A 9,303-nucleotide genomic window follows, 5' to 3' on the forward strand; every position below is an offset into this window, starting at 1 on the left:
CCTGATGACCTACATCCAAAGAGGTGGCTGCAGAGATAGTAGATGCATTGGTTTTGATCTTCCAAAATTCCCATGACTCTAGAAAGGCCCCAGCGGATTGGAAGGCAGAGAAAGTAACCCCGCTATTCAAAAAAGGAGGAAGAGAGAACACAGGGAACAACAGGCCAGTTAGCCTGACATCAGTTGTCAGGAAAATGCTGGAATCCATTATGAAGGAAGTGGTAACAAGGGATTTAGAAAATCATAATATGATTAGGCAATGTTAACATGATTTTATGAAAAGGAAATCATGTTTAACAAATTAATAAGAGTTTTTTTGAGGATGTAATAGGCAGAGTAGATAAAGCGGAACCAGCGGACGTAGTATATTTGAATTTCCAAAAGGCATTTGATGAGGTGCCACATAAAAGGTTTTTATGTAAGATAAGGTTGGAGATAATATATTATCATGGATTGAGGATTGGTTAACAGACAGAAAACAGAGAGCAGGGATAAACGGGTCATTTTCACGTTGACAGGCTGTAACTAGTGGGATGCCGCAAGGATCAGAGCTTGGGCCTTGGCTATTTACAATTTATATTCATAACTTGTATGAATGTATCTAAATTTGCTGATGATACAAATCTAAGTGGGAAAGTAAGCTGTGAGAAGGACACAAAGAGCCTGCAAAGGAAAAAGACAGGTTAAGTGAGTGGGCAGTAAGATGGCAGATGGAGTATAATGTGTGAAAGTGTGAAGTTATTCACTTTGGTAGAAAGAATAGAAAAAATGATTTTTTTTAAATGGTGAGAAACTATTTAATGTTGGTGTTCAGAGAGATTTAGTTGTCGTTGTACAGGAAATACAGAGAGTTAGCACGCAGTCACAGCAAGCAACTAGGAAGGCAAATGGCATGTTGGCCTTTATTGCAAAGGGGTTGCAGTACAAGAGTAAGGAAGTCTTGCTACAATTGTACAGGGTGAGACACACCTGGAGTACTGTGCACAGTTTTGGTCTCCTTATGCCTTAGAGGCAGTACAATGATGGTTCACTAGATTGATTCCTGGGATGAGAGAGTTGTCCTATGAGGAGATACTGAGTAGATTGGGCCTTTACCCTCTGGCGTTTAAAAGAATGAGAGGTGATCTCATTGAAACATTTAAGATTCTGAGGGGGATTGACAGAGTAGATGCTGAGAGGTTGTTTCCCCTGGCTGGAGAGTCTAGTACTAGGGGGCATAGTCTCAGGATATGAGGGTGGCCATTTAAGATGGAGATGAGGAGGAATTTTTTCACTCAGATGGTTGTGAATCTTTTGAATTTTCTACCCCGAGAGCTGTGGATGCTGAGTCGTTGATTATATTCAAGGCTGAGATAGATAGACTTTTGGACTCTACAGGTATCAAGAGATAAGAAGATTAAGCGAGAAAGTGGTGTTGAGGTCGAAAATCAGCCATGATCTTATTGAATGGCGGAGCAGGCTATTAGGGTCATATGGCCTACTCCTGCTCCTAATTCTTATGTACTTGTACAGGGCTAGAGGGAGTAGTGTAAACATTTTCAGATGATGCTAAGACAGTAAATAATTGAGGACTGAAGAAGCTGCAAGGATATAATGGGGGTAATTTTAACGATGAAGAGCCTGTGGGGTTAGGTGCAGGTGGGGGGGGCGGGGGTGATTAAGTTTGTCATGCGTCTGGAAGCTGGCTCCAACTCGCGACCTCCGGGTTTAACTTGGGCACGTTCGGCTAGTTGCGCGCAACCCTCTAAAACATGAAGATTGCTGCATTGTAGTGATATTTCAACCTACTTACAAATTTAACGATGCATCTATGGGTTTCTCGGGCTTCCTGAAACTCGCCATTGAAACCAAGGCTCATGAAAAATCAGGCAAATACTACAGTAAATGCCTAGTGCTCACAGGTGCTTTCTTACCTACCACTGGGAAAGGGATTGTTCAGTGTACTTGTGATGAGGGTTTAGTTTCTACACTTTGACCGTTTTGATGGGTGTTACCTTGGCCATCTTAGATTGGACCTCGGACGAGGATCTAGATGACCACCAGGAGCAGAAGTGACCTGCTGTGGAGAGTCCAGCAGGTAGTGAGCAGCAGAGAGGTCGCGGGAGGCACTACCCATGGCACAGGGTGTACAGGCAGAGGCTCAGCTTCCTAGACCTCGCGGAAGAGCAGTGCCTCCAGAGGCTGAGGTTGTCACGTCAGGTAGCGAAAGACCTCTGCAGTCCCTTAGATGAAGACCTGCTCCCTGCTGCAATTGGTGGCCATGGGTTAACAGTGGCTGTGAAAGTGATCACCAGCCTCAACATTTATGCCTACGGATCCTTTCAGGGCTCTGCCAGAGACATATCCAAGATCTCCCAGTGGGCGGCAATTATGTTAACTTCGCCTTTGATGACACCAGTCAGAATGAACGGGCACGTGGGTTTGCGTCTCTGGCTGGATTGCCACGAGTGCATGGTGTTATTGACTGCCCACACGTGGCAATCCGTGTAGCCCCAGATCAACCAGGGGTATTTGTTATCTACAAGGGGGTCCACTCTATTACTGTGCAGCTGGTGTGCAACCACAAAAAAAGGTTTGTGTAGGTGTGCCCCAGATCCCCGGGGAACCCCTGATGCTTTCCTCCTGCGGCAGTCCAAGAACCCAGAGCTCTTTGGACCTGCAAGTAGACTTAAGGGTTGCCTGCTAGGAGCCAAGCGACACCCCTTGAAATTTGGCTGATGATACCTGTTAGGAGTCCAACCAATAAAGCCCAAGAGCGGTACAACGAAAGGCATATGACAGCCTGATGTGATATTGAGCAAGTGATTGGCATGCTCAAGTTATGCTTCAGGAACCTGGACAGATCTGGACATGCTTATCAGTACTCACTGGCCAGGGTCTCCAGAATGATTGTAGTGTGATGTGCTCCGCACAACATTGCACAGCAGTCAGGGTTGGAGCCGGAGGAGGAACAAGATGCTGAGCACACGTTGTCTGCAGGTGAATCCAAGAATGAGGAGCAGGAAGAGGAAGATGGCAACCCCATCGCAGCACCAGCCACTCTCATGGCTGCTCGGAATGCCAGGGATTCCCTCATAGCTTTAGTTAGTTACCACCACTGGACCCATGCAACAACCACAGCCAATTTCATTCCCCCACCCCACCCCACCCCACCCCAATCCCATTGACACACACCAGTCTTGTTACCAACCAACCACCCATTGCACTCCCTACCCCCCCACCATTGGTCCACATCAAATCATATCTTCCCATTCATCAACATGCAACTGAAAAGATAAGTAGCTATCTTGCAACCAACAACGGTTAACATGGGAAAATGGTACAAAGTTATACATTTTATGTGATTCCACTAAAGAATGGAAACTCAACAACACAACATTTTGTCATGCACCCATGCGCATACCATGGTGCAATTACAAAGTTTTACTAATCCTTTACCTACCACTCCTATGTGGTATAGCCCCTGTAGCTTCAGCAGAGGTAGAGGCAGGCTGCTCAGATCCCTGCTCTGACTGCTGAGATGTTCTTGGCCAACGACCTCTGAGTTTTTGGAGCCTGTGAGGGCCCCGCGAAAGACTGCTCACCCTACACCTGTGCAGAGGCATCGGGACATGATGCTGCATGTCTGCTACTGACTGTGAGGGGGTGGGCAATGGGTGAGAAGTGGGAGCACTTTGGAGTCCCCACTTCCATGTCCCCTTTCGACGACATCCCTCTCATGGCTCAGCTGCACTTCACTCTGCTGGATAGCAGCTTGGTGCAGATCAGTGATGTGCTGTAAGGCCGAGGCATCTGTCATCCTATTCAGGGCATCAGACATGTTGCCATCCAAACCTGCATGGCGGTGGTTAAGTCCTGCATGGACTCATTTGATTGCAGCACTTGATGTTCCACGGAATTGACCATGGAAGAAGACATCCTCGCAATGTGCTGCAACACCAAAACACTCATGCTTGAGGTGGACTCCTCCATTCTCTCTGCAATCGTGGACAGTATGCATGGAAAGACTGTCAGTACGTTGCAGATTTTCTGCTGCCCCTCAGTGCTTATCCTTTGTGTTGTGTTTCATTGACGGCCCCCAGTGTACTGCTTCTGTGTCCAGCTGAGCAGAGCTTGGAGACGGCTGCGCCCTAGGACACAGGCACTCCACTGCTGTCCCTGCTGCCACCGTCTGTGAAATGTGAGTTAAGAGGTGGAAACCCAACTATCTGTCTAACTGGACTCGCCAAAGTGCATGTATCTGCACCGGTGCAAGGTGCACATGAGTGCTGTGGCGGTACCTCCTCAGAATTAATCAGCTTCTCTGAGGAATCATCATCCACGAGGTCCAGCGTCTTCTGCTGCACGCGTGAAGGCCCTGTGGAAAAGAAAAGATATGAATTAGTACTGGCAAGGTAAGAATGTTGCAACTTATTATGAAGATGATCATATTTCACTCGCTGCTGAAATCAAGTCAACATGCATGACATGTGGGTTGCTGATTATATAATTGTATCACCAGATATCTGGGAGGTCCATATCTCCCCACCTCTGACGGCCAGCAACCCTGAGACACCACTAATCTGCAGCGCTCACTCCTTTGTAATTGTCAGCTGTGAAATCTGTGGAGGACCACCTCGGGTTCTCACCCTCACCCTTATGTTCTGCACTATTTTCTCCTGCAACGGGAGAAAGAACAGACTACGAGTGACTGTAATGGCCTGTGTTCACCCGATGGATGCAGTGCGTTTGGTGAGGGTGACTATCAGAGAGAGGCATGAAACGGCATTAGGATGTGGGTGAGTGCCAGTGGATGTGGCAGTAGATGAGGATGTGAGGAAGTGCGAAGAAAGAAAAGGATGGGTGTGCTTGCAAAGTAAGTGGGTATGAAGAGTCATGTGATGGAGTAGGCTTGACAAGGCAGAGTGAGGGGGTGGGGTGGTGCACACCATGCTGTTATTGAGTGCGCAACTGTTCTGACCTTTCCTGACCTGTTTAGTTCATTGAATTGTTTCCTGCCCTGAAGGCAAGAGCGAGGCCACCCCCAGCCACGCCACCTTTGTGGCAGCAGCAGGTTTCTTCCTCCCATTGCTGGGGGAAAGTATCGCTCTCTGGCTTCTCTCAGCCTCCAGTAGTACATGGAGTGAGGCATCTTTAAAGTTGGGTGCAGCCTTTGAGAATCATGAGTCCATATTCTGAAATAGTTGTCTTTGTGCCAAACCTCCCAATTCCTCCAAATTCCATCTTTGGATTGGCCCTTTAAATACTGGAGTTGAAACCTCATCATGTGGGACCACACCACAGCCGCTGCCACACATTCAACGCCAAAGCTGGAAGCAAAATGATAATGAGGTTGCTGCGTTAAAAGGCCACAGACAGACATGCTGAAATTGCTTCCGGGTTTCCCACGCAATATCGGACCCCCCAGCTCCTAACACACCTGGGAGTTAATATTGGGGCCTGTGAATGGGTAAAAAAGTGTCTGATGTAATTAAATCTCAGTAAGTGTGAGATGGTACATTTTGTTAAAAAATAACAGGGTAGCTTGGGTGATGTGGAAGAGCAGAGGGATTTTGGGGTTCAAATTCACAGGGCATTAATAGCAGCACCTCAAGTGGATAAGGACATGAAAAAAATCTAATGAAATACTGAGGGTTGCGAAATTGTCCCTTTTTATAGCCCCATTAGTGCCTCTGTTAATGGGGCACAAGGCAGTTTTCGGGGAGGGGAGGGGAGCACTACCGCCTCCTGGAAAATTTCCCTGGAGGTCTGGGAGGCAATAACCCAACAGCACTGCATCTTGGGCCAGCGCGCAACCACGATGACATAATTGGCGTGCGTGGTGACCGCTCAGTGCCCCACACCGAACCCTTAACGCCCCGCGGGATAAATTGCCCCGCGGGGTCACAAGACTGGCGCTGGCGGATGTCAACGCCAGCATCGCAGGTCGTAAAGCTGGCCGACATCCGTGCTCGGGGCGCTATTTAAAGGGGAGGTCTGCAGCGTCCCAGGCCGCCATCTTTTTTGGTTGGCTGATTGTCGGGTCGGCTCGACCATGGCGGTGCGAGTCCAGGTCACCATCGTGCAGCTCAGCACTCCGTCTTGAGTGCTGGGCTGCTGGCTCAGTCTCATGCTGCCCTGGTGGCCCAAAAGGCCTGCAGAGTGCGCAGCGCCACTCCCCTTTAATCCAAGGGGAGGGGCATTGTCGCACATCAGCGCTACATGGTCTCAGCATTGTAGTAGCGCCCCGGGACCACCCCTACAGGAAGCGAGCCCTGGAGACAGCACTTCGCTTCCATTGAGGGGTGGTAGGCCCAATTCCTCATTGTTGGCGGGACTTACGGACTGGGCGATAAAAGTACCGCCCCCAGAAATTTACCGTCCCCAATCGGGGCGAGAGGCAATTTTACCCCTGGGTTTTATGGCAAGAGGAATCCATATACAATAAAACCTTAGCACAGATAACTACAGCTTTGGGCTCCACATTATCGGGAAAATGTTGCAGTTCATAGGAAGGCGCTGAGCACCTCGAGTCTCGTCGCCGAGAGCATGCAGAAAGCAAGCGCAGGCAGCGGAAGGAGCGTGCGGCAAACCAGACTCCCCACCCACCTTTCCTTCAATGACTGTCTGTCCCACCTGTGACAGAGACTGGAATTCCCGGATTAGACTGTTCAGTCACCTTCGGGTGGAAGCAAGTCTTCCTCGATTTCGAGGGACTGCCTATGGTGATGATAACATAGATTACAGCAGATATTCATTAGCTGCTGTCTGGTGTGACAAAATAGAGACACGAAGAATGACTTGAACAACTGGGGCTTTTCGTAGAACCGAAGTGATTAAGGGTGATTTGATAGAGATGTTTAATATTATGAAGGGATAGAAACATAGAAACATAGAAAATAGGTGCAGGAGTAGGCCATTTGGCCCTTCTAGCCTGCACCATCATTCAATGAGTTCATGGCTGAACATGCAACATCAGTACCCCATTCCTGCTTTCTCACCATACCCCTTGATTCCCCTAGTAGTAAGGATTTCATCTAACTCCTTTTTGAATATATTTAGTGAATTGGCCTCAACAACTTTCTGTGGTAGAGAATTCCACAGTTCACCACTCTCTGGGTGAAGAAATTCCTCCTCATCTCGGTCCTAAATGGCTTACCCCTTATCCTTAGACTGTGTCCCCTGGTTCTGGACTTCCCCAACACTGGGAACATTCTTCCTGCATCTAACCTGTCTAACCCCGTCAGAATTTTAAACGTTTCTATGAGGTCCCCTCTCATTCTTCTGAACTCCAGTGAATACAAGCCCAGTTGATCCAGTCTTTCTTGATAGGTCAGTCCCGCCATCCCGGGAATCAGTCTGGTGAACCTTCGCAGCACTCCCTCAATAGCAAGAATGTCCTTCCTCAAGTTAGGAGACCAAAACTGTACACAATACTCCAGGTGTGGCCTCAACAAGGCCCTGTACAACTGTAGCAACACCTCCCTGCCCCTGTACTCAAATCCCCTCGCTATGAAGGCCATTTGCTTTCTTAACCGCCTGCTGTACCTGCATGCCAACCTTCAATGACTGATGTACCATGACACCCAGGTGTCTTTGTACCTCCCCTTTTCCTAATCTGTCACCATTCAGATAATAGTCTGTCTCTCTGTTTTTACCACCAAAGTGGATAACTTCACATTTATCCACATTATACTTCATCTGCCATGCATTTGCCCACTCATCTAACCTATCCAAGTCGTTCTGCAGCCTCACAGCCACCCAACTTAGTGTCATCCGCAAATTTGGAGATACTACATTTAATCCCCTCGTCTAAATCATTAATGTACAGTGTAAACAGCTGGAGCCCCAGCACAGAACCTTGCGGTACCCCACTAATCACTGCCTGCCATTCTGAAAAGTACCCATTTACTCCTACTCTTTGCTTCCTGTCTGACAACCAGTTCTCAATCCATGTCAGCACACTACCCCCAATCCCATGTGCTTTAGCTTTGCACATTAATCTCTTGTGTGGGACCTTGTCGAAAGCCTTCTGAAAGTCCAAATATACCACATCAACTGGTTCTCCCTTGTCCACTCTACTGGAAACATCCTCAAAAAATTCCAGAAGATTTGTCAAGCATGATTTCCCTTTCACAAATCCATGCTGACTTGCACCTATCATATCACCTCTTTAACTGCTATGACATCCTTAATAATTGTTTCCATCATTTTACCCACTACCGATGTCAGGCTGATATAATTCCCTGTTTTCTCTCTCCCTCCTTTTTTAAAAAAGTGGGGTTACATTGGCTACCCTCCACTCCATAGGAACTGATCCAGAGTCAATGGCATGTTGGAAAATGACTGTCAATGCATCCACTATTTCCAAGGCCACCTCCTTAAGTACTCTGGGATGCAGACCATCAGGCCCTGGGGATTTATCGGCCTTCAATCCCATCAATTTCCCCAACACAATTTCCCGACTGATAAGGATTTCCCTCAGTTCCTCCTCCTTACTAGACCCCCCGACCCCTTTTATATCCGGAAGGTTGTTTGTGTCCTCCTTAGTGAATACCGAACCAAAGTACTTATTCAATTGGTCCGCCATTTCTTTGTTCCCCGTTATGACTTCCCCTGATTCTGACTGCAGGGGACCTATGTTTGTCTTTACTAACCTTTTTCTCTTTACATATCTATAGAAACTTTTGCAATCCGTCTTAATGTTCCCTGCAAGCTTCTTCTCGTACTCCATTTTCCCTGCCCTAATCAAACCCTTTGTCCTCCTCTGCTGAGTTCTAAATTTCTCCCAGTCCCCGGGTTCGCTGCTATTTCTGGCCAATTTGTATGCCACTTCCTTGGCTTTAATACTATCCCTGATTTCCCTTGATAGCCACGGTTGAGCCACCTTCCCTTTTTTATTTTTACGCCAGACAGGAATGTACAATTGTTGTAGTTCATCCATGCGGTCTCTAAATGTCTGCCATTGCCCATCCACAGTGAACCCCTTCAGTATCATTCGCCAATCTATCCTAGCCAATTCACGCCTCATACCTTCAAAGTTACCCTTCTTTAAGTTCTGGACCATGGTCTCTGAATTAACTGTTTCATTCTCCATCCTAATGCAGAATTCCACCATATTATGGTCACTCTTCCCCAAGGGGCCTCGCACAACGAGATTGCTAATTAATCCTCTCTCATTACACAACACCCAGTCTAAGATGGCCTCCCCCCGAGTTGGTTCCTTGACATATTGGTCTAAAAAACCATCCCTTATGCACTCCAGGAAATCCTCCTCCACCGTATTGCTTCCAGTTTGGTTAGCCCAATCTATGTGCATATTAA

Source organism: Pristiophorus japonicus, chromosome 8 (genome assembly GCF_044704955.1).
Source record: "Pristiophorus japonicus isolate sPriJap1 chromosome 8, sPriJap1.hap1, whole genome shotgun sequence".
Classification (NCBI taxonomy): Eukaryota; Metazoa; Chordata; class Chondrichthyes; family Pristiophoridae; genus Pristiophorus; species Pristiophorus japonicus.